Genomic DNA, 17,402 nt, shown 5'->3' with positions numbered 1-17,402 from the left:
TGTTTTTACTCACTGAAGATTGAGATTTAATTATAAGTCATAGAGAATTTAATTCATTTTTATCAGAACTGGCGCTTGATAAATTTTCAATTTTTGTAATTTTTTTCTTTATAACAGCTGATAGAAAGTCGTCTGATATACATTCTACTTCTCTTATCTTCTTATCACTAATCGATATTTGTGTTAGTAGAATTTTGACACTTATTTTTCCCTCACCTTATATATTTACGAACATTATACAAAGTCTGCAAACGTTACTTGGCACTCGCAATTGAAAGGTAAAAACAACGCCACAAATAGGAAAACGAGGGAAGGTAGTTAAACAATGCAAATGATACGTTTTAACTTTACCCAAAGCGGTGCAATCTGTAAACGGAGATGTATAAGTTTAAAGAAAAATATCGATCGCGCAATTAAGTTTATCCAGATTCGTCCACTTTTTTTATTAAGCGCAGTAAGCATAATTTATGTACGTATGTGTTACGATAAATGTATGGTGAGCGAGAGACGATGAGCATCTATTGAAAAGATCTCTATTTATTGTACTCCAATTCCTCTATTTATGTAGAAATGAATGGGCATCGATAACCAATCGGCAATAAAGCTCTATTGCGCAGAATCAAAAATGTGGTACGATTAAACTGCACTGAACACCTGTGTGATACAATTGTCTGGAAATGACGCCGAAATCGTCGCTTTAGCGAATGCGCCGCCTCTGACATTCCAACCACTTTAATTTCAATTTTATTTTTCGAAATGCATTTTTTAATATGTTTTTGTCTTAAGTTATATTTATCATTGACATTCATAAAATAAAAAATAATATTTTTTATTATTTTAATCGTTACTATCCAACTCGTAATTAAGTAATTAATATGATTATAAGGTTTAAATGTTATTATTATTCTTTCAATTTGTATACCATTTTCTATTGGTTTTTACATAATCTATATTTACAATACTAATGAAACGAGATTAATCAAATAAAATTTAAACATCTATTTCAATATGTTTTTCTTTCGAATAATATTTTGTATTACAATTAAATACTCTTGAAGCTTCTGCTGACGAAATTGCCTGTTTTAGATTTTTGACACATGATTTTTTAAAACTTTTTGTTTTTACATACGATTTACGTAATATTAAATATACATTTACAAGGGAAAACTGACGATTCGACCATTTATAGAGAAAAAGAGAGAGCCGGAGAACGAGGACAGAGAGGTAGGAGGAAAGAGACAATATAGTCAGATATTGAACGCTACACGCATATGTAAAAGAAAAAGAAAATTTTAAATAAAAATTCTGTTTTATAACAAATAATGGCAATGTTAACTTTAAAATATACTTTTTTCAAGCTAATTTATGTTTCAATGCACTTCATTTCCGCAATTAAAAGCATTTATTTTATTCAAATGTGTTAATGAAATTAAGAAGAACTTTCGTATTGAAAACCAATAGACATTAACGCTATTGAAAAAAGTGATTGAAATTTTTTGTTTCAAGATTTAATATGCAGAAGAGCTGAGACTCGAAATAGTTAACTGCATTTTAAAAGAGTTAGAAGCATTAATTCTATCAAAGAAGATGGTATGCTATTGAAAATAATAACTCAATTTAAAAATAGATGTCTTTTACTTTTTTTATAAAAGAATAATGTTCAAATTATGATTTTCTTCAATAGTTTGCCATGCAATTGGCATTGATAGTATAAAATTTATCTAATATCTGTAAAAACTCCTAATATTTTATTATGAAATGACTTAAAATTATCGTAAGTAATATAATAAAAGTCATTCCTAATAAGTTAATTTAGAAAATAGCAACGGTAATTTAATACTTCTTTTGTTAACTCTACTACTTGATTTTCAAATTTTTAGAATTTTTCTAATCTTGTATTCGCTTTAATTTGCTTTATACATCGAATATTATTCACGAATGATATTAGTTATACAGTGATAATACAATATATAATTAATGTAAATAATGTAACTATAATTAATATGTACTATAATCAATATATAATACAAATATTTTTTAAATAATTATGAAACAACTTTTTTTATTGCATAATTTGAAATAAACAAATATTAAATGTATGTAATAAACAGCCTAATTTCACAATTATATCAGTAACTTTTAATATTTAATCATTTATTTGATGCATAATAAACATCCTGCCTTTGTTGTAAAAAATATGGGTAAAAGAAACACATGTTAGTAATAAATTCGTATAAGACTTTTTGCAAATTCAATTATAAAAAAATTAATACATCATGAAATTTATTTTTACATATATTTAGATGTAATAGTAGAAAGTTATTATTTACAATTAATACCCTTTTCAACAAATTGTAATTAATATTCGAATATTGTATTTTTTACTTTCTTCAAAACTCAAGACTTTCTTTTGAAGTCTTCTTTTACAACTTCTTTTATAACTTTAGTAAAGAAAGTTTCCACCCCGTTTGAGTTAGAAAATAATCCTACTGTTCCTAGTCTTAAATAATGACTTAGTTTTGAGTCTTCAATTTATGAAACCTGTTCTTGATTTGCATTTTGTATAGCGGAACAGTGTTTTTCATATAAGAGTATTATCGATGAAATTTATCGTGTAAAATTTTTTTTTTTTTTTAAATTATTCTTATTCTGTTAATATTTTTTTCGAATTTGTGCCACTCTATAACATAATATTTAGAAACTTTTTTGTTCACTATGTTGTTTCATAAAAGAAATTTATAAAAATGTACCGGTTATTTATATAAATTTAAATGTTATATTAGCAATTTTCACTTTTATCTCAGAGAGTATGATTAGCGATTCGATTTGAGCTCCATAAATTTCAAATACGAGAATTGAGAATTGTATGTAAGTATCAATACCTTTATCATTAAGAATGTGTTATAGATTAATAATTTCGAAATTGTTATTGTTAATATTGAAAAACTTTACATCAATTTAAAGAAAAATTCTAATGAAGAAATTGTATTTATTAGTGGTTGTCTTTGATTCGTTTAATTTTTATGAATTCAAGATTTTAATTTAATTTTTACAAATAAATCAATAACAGTATATCTGTAATTATAAAATTACTTATTTTATTTACTATTTATTATTTTATTTATTAAATGTATTATAAATCAATTAGTTATAAAAGATTTTTTGGGCTTTTATTCAGTTATACAGTAGTCGACAAAAATTCAAGGAAACGAGATTTGCATCTTCATTGAAGAGAGGAAAATAAACGACAGCACTTGCGCATATAAATAAGATTCAAGAAAGATACTATAAATTTACTATATATACATACATGCATGCATTCATATATATATATATATATATATATATATATATATATATATATGTTGTTACACATTTATACCTTGACGTAAGCGTATAAAAATTGTAGGTGCTGAAGCTATAAAACGTGAATCTTGAAATAAAAACGTTCAAATGGGTGATATATTTTTCGCTAAATTGAAAAGATAAGCAAAAAGTTAATTACGTTTTTCATTGCTTTAATAATAGTTGAATAAAATATTTTTTAGCGTTAGAATTATGTGAAAAAACTTAAATTAATTTTATTTAAAGAACAATTTATTTTATTATTTGGCCTTTATAGCTTTCCAATTAATAATATTTTGTTCCTAAATGAATCCTTAATCGTTACATTACTTATCTGACAGTATTTTCTATTTATAAGTAATTCAGGCCTTCCAAATAAATCTTATGTAATTAATTAATTTTATATTTCATCTTAAATATATACACAATAATTTTAATTAATAATAAACCATCACATAATATCACATAATTAGAATAATCTAACATAAGGAACGAACACACTTACTAATTACGCTTTATTGTATTTAGAAATTTTTTGAAAAATTAAATTACTTATTATAATAATTACATTACAATAAAGAATAATACTAAAATTTTAAATATATATTTTTATGCTAATGTTGCATACAACTAAGATTTTTTGTTCGAACAAACTCAAATCACTCGTATGAAATTAATTTCTTTTCATAGTCATGAATATAGATATAAGTATACTCACAAAATAAAATTGTATAATTAATAGTAACATTTCACCAAATTTAACTGTACATCTACAGTCATGAGAGGTGATTGCAATTTCTAGTTTGCAATTCGTCTTGAACCCTTGGTACTAAGTAAATCGCTCTATCCTTCTCCCTTTCCTCCTGTAAGTCTCTCTTTGTCTCTCAGTACCTTTCAACTCCCTCTTTGCATCAACAACGTCTTTAGTATATTCTTAGAAGACTGCTATAACGAGCAGAAAATACAATTGTATGCTTTGATTTATTACGAAATGCACTAACATCACGTGCAGTATTTTGATTCTGTGGAAGATGGTGTATGAGTTCACGTAAAATATATGTGCAAGACGTATAGAGGATATAACTTATACTTGATAAAGGAAATCCAAAGCTAAGCTCACAAATGTTACGTTCAATTTTAATTACGAAGACAGAATATTTACAAGCATAGGGATTTCAAAATAAATAACTTGCGATAAAAATATTTTTCATTTCTCCTTACCTATTACCGTGTATTAAATTACTTTCGTTAATTTTTTTAATTAAAGAATAGTTTATCTAAACTATGGGTATAAACAAATCAATAAAAGATCACTGAAATATTATATTAAAAAAATTCATATTTAAAAAACATTCGATTGAATCAAACAAATTTAATAGATAGATATTACATTTATATTTCATAATAATATTATATTAAACAATGTAAAATTTCAAATTTCATTGAAGAAGGAGAGGTTAAGCTAATATCATGTTTGAATTTTCTATAATAAAGAAGATTTTTGTTTTTTGTTAACACGAACAACTTATTCTTGAAAATAGACAAAAAAATACTTGTTAAAAATCTAATTACTTTTCAATTAAAATATTTTACTAATTCCTTTTCAGATAGAATAATTAGATATTAAAATAGTAATTATTTTATAATAAACAATATTACAATAAATTGTAATAACGAAACATATATAAATGAAAAAGGTAAATATTTTCATGTTATTGGAAATTTGTTTTTGTTACTAAAAAAATATAAAACTAAATCGTTGGAATATAAATGATGCATAAATTAAAATCAACAGAACGGAATATTAAATTTATCTATTTTAAACAAATAAAATTTCTAAATTTAGTAACATAAATTTATAATTGTATGTGAATAATACGAATGCTAATGTGTTTTTAAATATTTTCAAGATATTCAATATATTAAATTTTTAATTATTTATATATTTTTAATATATTCATAAAACTTATTTTTCCCTTGTATAATTTATGTCTTAATATTTGATTGAATTATTAATGATAAGTTTTGCTAGAATATTATAAGACTGCTACTCATAAACTATGATATTAGTATGACATAATGAACTTATTGACGAATTGACGATTTGAAAAATTTTTAAACATATATTTTTATTTCCTAATTAGTTATCAGAATATTTTCTTTGAGCAAATTAATTCTGTTTATAAATATTTTCATGGCTTGCTATACGCTATCAAATACAGCAATAAATAAAAGTAAAATTACGTGAGAGAAGTAAGCTAAAAAAGTATGAAACTAAATTCCTTATTACCTTTATTGATGATAGTTAGTATAATAATTTTACTAAATATGTATGTTACAAAAGGGACTAATAAAATGATAAAATTATAAATTGTAGAACTTTTTTCTCATTTATATATATATATATATATATATATATATATATTGAAACTATGGAACATTTCTATAAAATAATAAGAATATAAAAAGCTACCAAAAACGTAACTATCTGGCAAACCAATTAAATTGCGTAATAAACATTTCAGTATTAGAATATGAATCACTTAATGACAACTATTAATGATATTCTTATAAAAATTTAATCCATTAATCAACATTATTCGCATTAGAAGAATGAGAAGATTTTCATACAGAATTTGATAACATACAACGTAGAAATCCTACAAAAATATCGAAGAAAGAAGGTTCTAAATTACAAAAAAAGACTTTCCTCGTACAAGTAGAAAATTCATTCATCAACTGGTATTTACTGACTATACCGAGAGATTACGAGAGCATGGAGTCAGTGCGAAACAATCAATTAAGAATATCCGGAAGTCTGAATAAAATTCAAGCGACACGAAATAAACAGTTTATGCTTGCAACAGTATATGTATGCAAATGAATTACAAGGTCGCGTGCTGCAAACGACAAACAACGAGCCATTATAACAAGCCGACCATTATGTCATTCGATCCATCTCTCTTTCTCTCTCCCTCTCTCTCATAGAGTCATCACTAAACAAGTATTTATAATGGTATAATTATCCAGATTGTTATTATTTCCAGCCAGTCGTTACGTCTAATTGTAGTCGGATATACATTTTGAATTATTTCTTAATAATATGGATGAAATATCGATTTACTCAAAGTCAAAATTTCATTTTGATAAACTATTTATCTATGCAAAATAAATTACAATATATTAACAAACGGTAATTTGAAAACTGAAAAATAATTTTAATATAATAACATTTTTAAGCTTTGAACAATCCAACACATTATTATTTGTATCATCCGTAGAGCGGAGAGACTGATTAGGTAAAAAGTGGTTAATATAAGCTTTAAAAAGCCATTTTTCCTCTTAATAAGGGATTATAATAAAAATAACACCTAGGAAATAATTAAAATTCTCTCCCCTAAATCTTTTATTTTATTCTCTAGTCATTGATATATCCTATTGTAATAATGAAGTTATATGAAATTAATTTCTCGAAATTAAATTAATGCATTAACCAATAAGGATACCATAACAATATAGATTACTATACTATAACGATATTACAATATGGTATTTTTATTTGTAACATGTAATTTGATTTTTAATTGAATATATGTTAATGTTAATTGAAAACAAAGTCTTTTTTAGACAATGTGAATAAATCATTAAAAAAGAAAAGAATAATTGGTTCTAAATATATAGATATAAAAGTGATAAAATTCTATAATCTATAGTATATAAATTTACTTAAAAATTACATTGATTATTATTTGTAGTGGTAAACTTTGTAATCATAAATTCTGTAGCTTTTTAAAATAATTTCTTTTTTTTATAAGTCATCAGTAAGAGTACAATATCTATAAAAATGTATTCACGTTACATAAATTGTGAGTTAAAAAATAAATAAAAATTTATTCAGAAACATGCACGAAGAATATTTTTAAACAATATTTTGAATCAAAACGTATTATGATATCTCATGGAATGCAATTCCATAATGAAAATGTTTATTTGCATTGAATAAAATTCAATGGACAAATAAATCAATCACGATTATTTAAATACCTATTTAGATGTATATATAGAGGATGACCCACATACAAGTAGAATTTTTTTCACTCATCGTCTTGTAAAGTTATTTGGCGCTTCCCTGGATATAATCCTCTTCGTGGGTAATTAAACCATTTAAAATGCAAAACTGCCCGCTGGCATGAGGTCGTTTCATTAGGTTGCAACATTGATTTTGCAGAAGCAAAAGAGCCTGGTTGCTGCGAAGAATGTCGTTTGTTATCTCTCTTTAACTTTTCTATCACTTCCCAGACTCTTCTCTCTCTCTCTCTCTCTCTCTCACTCTCTCTGCCTTCTTCTATCTTTGGCAATCTTTTTTTGCACTGTCTGCTTCTTTTTATCTCTCTCTCTCTCTCTCTCTCTCTCTCTCTATATATATATATATATATATATATATATATATAATATACCCAATAGACTGTTGAATTGCAAATTATTTAATTTTATTTTTCATCAACTTTATTTAAATATATAAATTATAATTATTAACATCAAATGAACATTATATAAATAAATAAAAATTTATTCATTTTTATTAATATTCTGATTTATTTGACCGTAATGCTCTAATTTATTATTTATATTGATAAATTTATTGATATTGATAGTTTTTAATAATTTAATAACAATCTATAATACGAAAATAATTTCAAGATCATATTTTAATTGAAATTTTTTTTTTTATTAAGACCGGATTATCCAGAGATAGAAATATTAAATTGCATCGATTTATAAAATCCAGATACTAAAGGCGCACAATGATAATCTAAAAAGAGTAAAAATTTAAAACGAATTCTCAATCGTTCATCTTAATATTATTTTCTGTTTTTATATTTTTAGTTATCAGCTTACTTTGGTACAAATAAATGATTTCATTTTCATTATTCATGACATTAAATAAAAGAAGTCCATTTTAACTAATTTTCAAAAATTTTCAAATCTTTAAATTATTTCTTAATCACTTTAATTTATGTACTTTACTATTTCGAGTTCAAAATTTACTTGGTCTGATCGATTAATAATATCTGTCGGATATTTTACACGAAAATAGATATGAGTGAAACTTATAAAAGTGCAATCAGTAACATGTAAGAATATAAGATATTTTTACGTCATAATGTAACAGATGTTTATAAGTATGACTTGAGTAAAGTAAACTGTCGAACTTTTCATGAGATTTCTCTAACATAAATTCATAATTTGTCCGCTCTTTTTGACAAAAAATACTGTAATTTTCCAAGTTTTTTATTCTTGCGACAGAAGGCTTTGACCTATTAAAAAAAAAAAAAAAAACAACAACAACAACAAATCGTTATTCGAAAGGATCGAACAATAAGTAAATTTTAAATAATTATTAGCGAATTAAACTATAATTTGCAAATGTTTATATGAATATATACAGGAAATCAAAAATATGATTATGCAATTTAAGTACGAATGAAAATCTAATGTGTCGATAATATATTGTAAAGTCAAAATTTAAAACAAAAACATAATACTTATTGTAGAAAGAAAATAGAGAGGTATTGAATGTAATTTTAATATTGAATGTTAAATATATTTTCAGATCTTAAAAATGATTCAACGAGTTACCCTCTCTACATACAAAATAAAAATAACATCTTTATCGATGAAAAAGAAATTCTATTAAAATTAGATATTTGTTTAAAATGAATGTATTGGAATATTGACAGAGTTTTTGAGATAATTATTTGCTTTTGTAGGTGAGAAAAAAAAATCTGAAAATTATATGTCTAATGAATAATGAATTTGATAAATTGAGTATAGCATACCAATCCATAAAAAATTACTGTACACAGCAATGAGAACAAGTATTACTATTCATATTAAATTCAAAGGAAAAATCACTTTCCATTACTAGAGCTTTATATTCTATGATAAAAATTTAATTCTCCAATTACTCATGTTTTTCCATTTTTCATCAAGACAAAATCTTCAATACTATCCGATGTATAATTTGTCATCGATAACCAAGACCTCAACCAATTTCACTGTCCAAGGCATTTAACTGCAACAAATAATCTTCTATAACATTTAAGGAATGAAGCTTAGATAGAGTATAATAAACAATAAAATACAGTTACATACTTGTATGGAATTATGTGTAGCATCCAAATATCCGTGAATAATGCATAATTAAAATTGCAAGAGAAAGGAGCGGCAGGATTTTACGGCTCTCCAAGGAGTGGATAACGATTTGTATAACTCTCCGGTTGACGTCTATGACGGCATCGTTAGTACTGGGATCCATTCAATGCATAGTTGATACACATAAATGCGCTTATATTAAGTATGCATGTAGGCGAATACGTGTGCCCCTCAATATATAATTGAATGACCAATTAAAATAGATATTTCATAGGTTTGTGTATGGGTTTTCTTGGATTCATTTTTTTTTTTTTTTTTAGTTATCAGGGGTTCGTTCGTGTGAAAGCTTAAAGCAATAACTATTCGATCAACTGATATTATTGTATGAAACTATGAAACTTACCTTTAAAATGAACTTTATTTTATTGAAAAGTGTTAATAGCTAGATTTCATCGATTATCATTTCAAAAGTCCTGTTATCGCGTGCCATATTACGATATATATTGATCTGACAAGTAGCAAAATTACTTGGATGAATTCAAGGACCTAATTATATTCAATAGTAATATATGTTTTATTTTTAATTATTCATATTGAAATTGCACTAAATCTGTTAAAAAATAGACTTAATCTAGACTATATATAAAATATATTATATTATTTATTACAGTTATAATAATATATTCTGTTTTAAAATCCAAATAAAAAATGATAGGATAATATTTATGAAGAGTCACCTATTGTGTGATTAATTTGCCATTAGTAATATTTATAATATACCATATAATATTTTACTTAGGTAAAACCAAAATAATGGGAAAAACTACAATTGTTACAAATCAAGAACATCAGTGTTATAAGAACCAAACAACCGCACTATAAATTTGTAATAGTAAAAAATTCAAATAATTTGTAAATTAATTTTTATTTAAAATTATCAATTATTAATATTGTTGCATTGTGAGACAGTAATAAATAATCTATTATAAAAAATTAGCAGAAAACGTAATTCTTATATGAGAATTAGATAATCAATTTATTAAGATAATGAAGGTACTATATAATTTATTCATATTCATACTCTCTTATATTGAAATCTGTTGTACATATCATTTAAATATGTATATTTTGTGAGTCTATTTAATTTTTCAAATTTGTACTTCCCATTGAAATTATTTACTTTTATAGTAGATTTTAAAAATGATAATTATGGCAAAAGTTGGAGTATTATATAACTTTTCTTTCTATAATCCTCGATATTTTATATAGGAACGGGTAAATTTACGGATTGATATTACATTCAATTTGTATTTTGAAAGAATTACATTAAATATTCTTATAGATATTACAAATTCGATATTTAAAGTATATTATTTATACACTGGGCTATACAATATTTGCAATTATTTTTGTCGATTGATGTAATTATTAATTTTTTTAATTATTCTTATCTTAACAAGTGTTTTTAAACTGTAATGTATGTTTAAACCTTTACATATTGATTGATAGAGTTAATAATGTTGATGACGATATAAATAAAAATAAAAAACTTGTGTATTATGTGTATTTTAAAACTGTAATATTTGTGAAAAAAATTTTTTCTAAGTTCTTTTAAAGTAACTGTAAATTAGTGCTGGGTTCGATTGATCTATGATTGATGAAATAATATAAATTTACATCTTCTTGATAAACTTTTCACCGAATATAAAAATAATTAAAACATTGTGAATATTATTAATGGTACGTTGTACTATAATTAAAAGCAGATCAAAGTGTAAATTTAACGACCAATGGGAAGAAATTGAACTAACTTAAATAAATCAATAAAAAATAAAAATGAAACGGCTACAAACAAGAAATGCTGATGTAAAACTATTAGAACGAGAAACAGTTGAGGTATTCAGAAGAGTTAAAATAAAGAAAGGGATTTATACAAAAGATATTCCATTCCGTATAGCAAATATACAGCAAGAACGCTGAGTTTTGAAGCTGTTAAAGGCGACATATCCTTGCAAAAATATGCAACGCATATATTTCGTTTATTGGCAAAGAGTTTACAATCGTGAAAGAGTTTTTCTCCGTTTTTGTTAAAAATATATTAAATAAAGCATTATTTTCAACTTCAACAAACTATTCAAATATTTTATGCATTTTTGTACACTTTGTATAAGTAAATATTTTTTAACTATTTAAAACAGATATTACATATTTTAAGGAAATAATTACAATAATAAGATAGAAAATATATATATATATATATATATATATATATATGTGCCACTTGAATTACTACATATAATATCGAATTTTGCAATTAAATTTTATATTTCAAATATAAAATTTATTTTCTTTATTGTTTTAATCGCAAATATTTAATTTAACAGAATAATGTTTGTGAATAATAGGAATTCACATCATAATTCTTATTAATCGCTCTTTCACGATTGCACCATCACATCGTGATGAGATGAGAAATCGTAGCCATTGCATCATTTTATCAAGACGTTTGGCTAATATTTCTTTGATGACTTTTTCAATATTTTACATGGCTAGGAAAGATACATATCGAGTATTTCTACTGGCAAATTTACTCATAACTATTCTCATTTTCATGCATTTATCCTTCATTTATCCACTCTATATATTGTCCAACAAAATTATATAACAATAATAAAGAACTTAAAATATCAAATAAAATATATCAAAAATAGACAGTTATTAACGTATTATTAAAATCCTATTATTATCTAGATAATATTTATTATTTATAAATCGCATCGTATTGAAATTAATAAAGTGGTTTTTAGAAAAAGTTTTTATTAATTATCATATAGCATTTTTACATTTATAAAATATATTTATAAAAGTATATGATTCTTTAAAATCTGCTTTAATTATTTATACAGTAAAATGCATTTTCTTTGTATAATAGATATCAGTTATCTCTAATACAAATAATTATTTAAAAAATTGTAGATATATCTTAAAATTGTTAAACCATTTTAATTTATTTAACTATAAAATAACAATCACTGCACTTTATTTTTTCACTGTATTTTATTTTTTTTTTTTTTTTTTTTTTTTTGAAATATAGAAATTTTTTATTGATTAAAAATAATGCATAATTGTGTTGCATAAAAACACAAAGTAACAATCAGAAGGTTAACGATACTCAATATTTCTTTTTTAGAATAACATTATATACAAAATATTCGGCTTATCAACACTGTATTTTAAGTTAATTGTAAAATGTCGGATTTCTGATAATATAAATAACTGGATTCATTCAATTTTTCAGTTAATAAAAAATTATATAAATCCATTTTTTATATATATAGTTTTTTATTATGATTTTCTTAATATGGTATGATATATTGATTAAACACAAAATAATACTGTATATATATGATCTTGTATCTTTAATTAACAATAATACAAATTTTTATTATTAACAGATTTTATTAAGAATATTTCTAACTATTTTTATATTTATTTTCAAAAAAACATTTGAATATATATATATATATATATATATATATATATACATTACAAAAACTGGAATTTATAATTCTTGTATAATATTTATATTAATGTAAAATAACATAATAAATTAAAAATTTTTAAATACTTATGATCAATATTTATTTTTTAAAATACAACGATTCTATTTTGTTTTATTTTTATTAGAAAAATGAGTAATAGCCAATTTTCTAAAGTATCCATGTGCTCCCAATAAGTTAAGAATTTTGTCTAAAAATCAGTCAACGTACATACATACACACAAACACGCAAACGTATACACAACACGCACGCACGCGCAAACGCACGCACGTACGCACATGCCATATATTATTGTAAGAAAATATAAAGTTCTCTCAAGCATATCATTTAGCAAACATTCGTTGTTGCAATTTTCAATTATCAAAATACAATTAACTACGAACTTTTATTCGAGTACTATGCTTAAGTAGAAACTAAACTTATAAATATCAACTTAATATATTATGATAGATTTATTTATACATAATCATCTCGTACGAATTAAAACAATGCTTAGGTCTAAATTTGGAAAGAAACCCATTCACAAATCTAAGACTAGATGCATGAAATTTAATTAATTATGAGTTTGTTGAAAAATATGTTAAACAAAAATAATGAGATACTGAATAGAAATTCAAGATTATTTTATAATATCATAAAGAACATTATAATTATTATTTAAATAGAAGACAAAGGATTATAATTACAAATTACTTAATTTGTCGCGAATATCCAATATTATATTGGTAGAACACGGAAAATTTAATTTAAGGAAACTCGCGAAATCCTTTTGAGAGAAATGCGTATTATCGGTTCCTTGCTATAATTCAATGTAAAACCACAACGTCTTATAGAAAACTATAAATCACTAAACCGGAATGAAAGCTTTGAATTGTTTGTGCACTAATAATATGAAAATAATATGAAAAAAAAATATTAATTTTCTGATTATTTGTATTTATTATGTATTTAGTAAAATTTTCCTAATGCTCATGACATGTCTTTTATGCATTAATTGCACAAAATATAATATTAAGACTGTCATATTATTTACATTTACATTAAAATGTTTTTCCTGTATTAAAAATTTTAAAGTAGCAAAAATTTTATATTTCTAATATTGAAATAAATGTAACGTACTTTAAAAGAAATCAGTTGAAAAAACTGTTTACTTTTTTTCCACTTATTAATATTATAAGAGCTTTTGTTATAGTTTTACTTTTATATGTGAAGAATAGGAGTATTGAATATTATAGAAATTTTTAAAATTAAATGAAATTATTTTATCTTTAAATTAAAAGCAGTTAATTAATAATTTTCCAAGTTTAAAATGAAAAAGGGGTTTAAAATGAATAATTTTTTTTTCAAATATAACATGCAAATTCGTGTATCAAAGCAACAAAGCATATACATAATTTTACTTAGCTACCATATAAAAGTATGTGTATGCATTGCAGTAACATATATGTTTCTAAGATCATTTCATTAAGTCACAGTAATAATATGAAATATCGATTATATTATTTTCTTTAAAAATACGAAGCAAAAATGTAAATGAACTAGGTAGTGTGAATATCTTGAAAACGTGTACCAACGTTTTGCAAAAGTTTCCGAAATTATTGAAATATGAAATTTCTTATAACAAAAGTTTCTATTCAAATCTTAATTTTTTTATTACATAAATTTCATATGATTTTATTTTTTAATGCGAACCTCATAAGGAATAAAACTATATAACATTTGATAAAAGTAAATGAACGAAAGAAAGTATGCATTTAGGGCAACTTCTTTATTCTTCTTTATTCACTTTTATTCGGATAACATATTCTCATACTTTTTATAAAATAATTAAGCTAATCTATAAAACAAAAGTAAAAAGTTCTTATCGAATTCTATATATAAAATATGATCATGTCAATAACATTTTCAAATAGATGTACAATAATTTCTTTGTTAGACAAATTTAATAATTATACAGAATAAGTACAAATGAAATTTTCCTCAAAGTAACCTACTGAAAAATTTTATTTTACACTATCTAACAAATGAATAATACTATATATTCTTAGTTTATTAAAATAAAACTGTGACTATTATTTTTTCCTAATTTTGAGTTTAATTCACTTACGAAATATAAGTGCTTTTAAGTTCTATTTCTTTTTTAATGTTGTAAACTATTTTATAAAAAGTCTATAGCATATGTTATTATTATTATATTATATATTATATTCATAGTGAATAGAGATATTATGGTAATGTACTATTTATATATATATATATATATATATATACTATTTTTAATTTCATCTGTATATGCTTAAGTATACATTTTATTAACTATTACATATATTCTTTATAGCCTTCAAATAATCAATTTCTATATATACATGTATATGCATGTATGCATGTATGTATGTGTGTATATATATTAGAACTTAAAAGTCAATAATTGGGAAACTTATAAGAAGTAATTTTAAATCGGAAAAGCTATTAACATTGAAAAATTACTTTCCCTCCTTCCATATTTAATAACTTGAATATAAAATAGTATATGATATATTCGATTTTTCAATGTAATTCAATTCCACTTGAATGCAACCAACTAGCAATCTATAACAACATCAATGGGAAATAAATTAAAACTTCATAATAACAATTATTTTTCATTAGTAAATGAATACTGTAAAATAATTACAAGTTTTTTGTGAGATGAAAAAATAGACCAATGTTTAGTAAAGTGGTGCCTATCAACTCAAAAAGAGATTGAACGCAAATAGAAAGTAGCAAAACTATATAGAAGTGAAAGCATATAAATTACCATTTAAAACTTTAGGAAATCAATAACTGAATCATAAATAATAATTGTTTATTTTAAAACTAATTGTAAATGAATTACAGATTTTAAAAACCTATCTTCTAAATTTATTTGAAATATATATACAATAGAAGAATTTTCTTCTATTATAATAACTTGTATGACTTTATGTATGATTATATGCTTAATACATTGGATGAAAAATATTACTGTGGTTTACTAATTTATTTATATAATTTAATATGGTTTATTAATGTTTATACATTAATAAAAAACAAAATACTATAGAATATATATATATATATATATATATATATATATATATATATATATATATATAGTATAATATACGTTATTTGTTGTAAAATATTACAAATCAGTACCATGGTTATATTAATTTTACAGTTTGGCCAGATTATAGGAATCGAACTAATGTATAAAGCGAAATATCGATCTCCTTTGCAATTCGGGCCACTAAGTAAAATCTTCTAACATATCCCTGACGGTAGTTAAACGAAGCTACGAGAATCTCGTCCTCAAAATGAAAGGAGTCATCATAGACGGCACTTGTAAAGGACAAAAGCTCCATAAAAGCTCCATGAAATAAGAATACAGAAAAGCGATACAGAAAATCTACATACGAGGAAATGACCTATTGTTGTCAGTTGTATACGCTATCTCAGGTTCATTGATCGGTACGATAAATGCATCGAGAGACTTTTGTCTACATTTCACAAAAAGTGAAGTTTGCGTGTCTCTAATCCCAATTGCCAAATGCTTAACATCATTGTACTTGGTGCACTAAATAAAATCTTCGTCGGATGGACTGATGATTAGTTATTGTCGGAAAAATTATAAAACAACTCTGCTCTCAATGGATAATTATTTTAATACATAAATACTTTAAGAAAAAAATAACAATTTAAAAAAAATGACAATAAGATTTTAGATTAATCACTGCTACAATTTATTAAATATACATATTTAATGTTTAACAAAAGCAGTTCATTAAATACATTTATGTATATAAGGAATTAAAATTCGAATAATATTATTTTTCAAACTGAAATCTAAATTACCTTTTGACAGACAATAAATGTTTGGAGAAAACATAATCATTATTTGTATCCTTGAAAAAGAAGTCCATTGAATCAGTTACAACTTACAATTGAGAGATTTTAATGAAAATATAGAAATACTTGAGGTATGAATGTACTATTTGTGAAATACATTATTGTATGTACTTAATATTAATAGCACGCAGACATAAATCAAATGAAATATATTATGATACCTATAAGATCCAACTAGCAATTTTCTAAACATAATAAAATAAAAAATTGTTCATATTAATTATATTATTGTTTTTTCAAAAAAAAAAAAAAAAAAAAAAATTATACTACATTAATAAATAATGCTATATTATTTTTTAAAAGAGAATAATATATATATATATATATATATATATATATATATATATATATATATATATATATATAATAAATATAAATTGTATTCATTCTGAAATTGTTATTCAGAATTATTT

This window comes from Ceratosolen solmsi, unplaced genomic scaffold (genome assembly GCF_000503995.2).
Source record: "Ceratosolen solmsi marchali unplaced genomic scaffold, CerSol_1.0 scaffold3, whole genome shotgun sequence".
In the NCBI taxonomy this organism is placed as follows: Eukaryota; Metazoa; Arthropoda; class Insecta; order Hymenoptera; family Agaonidae; genus Ceratosolen; species Ceratosolen solmsi.
The sequence above is the reverse complement of the archived record's forward strand: the minus strand, read 5'-3'. Positions refer to the sequence as shown.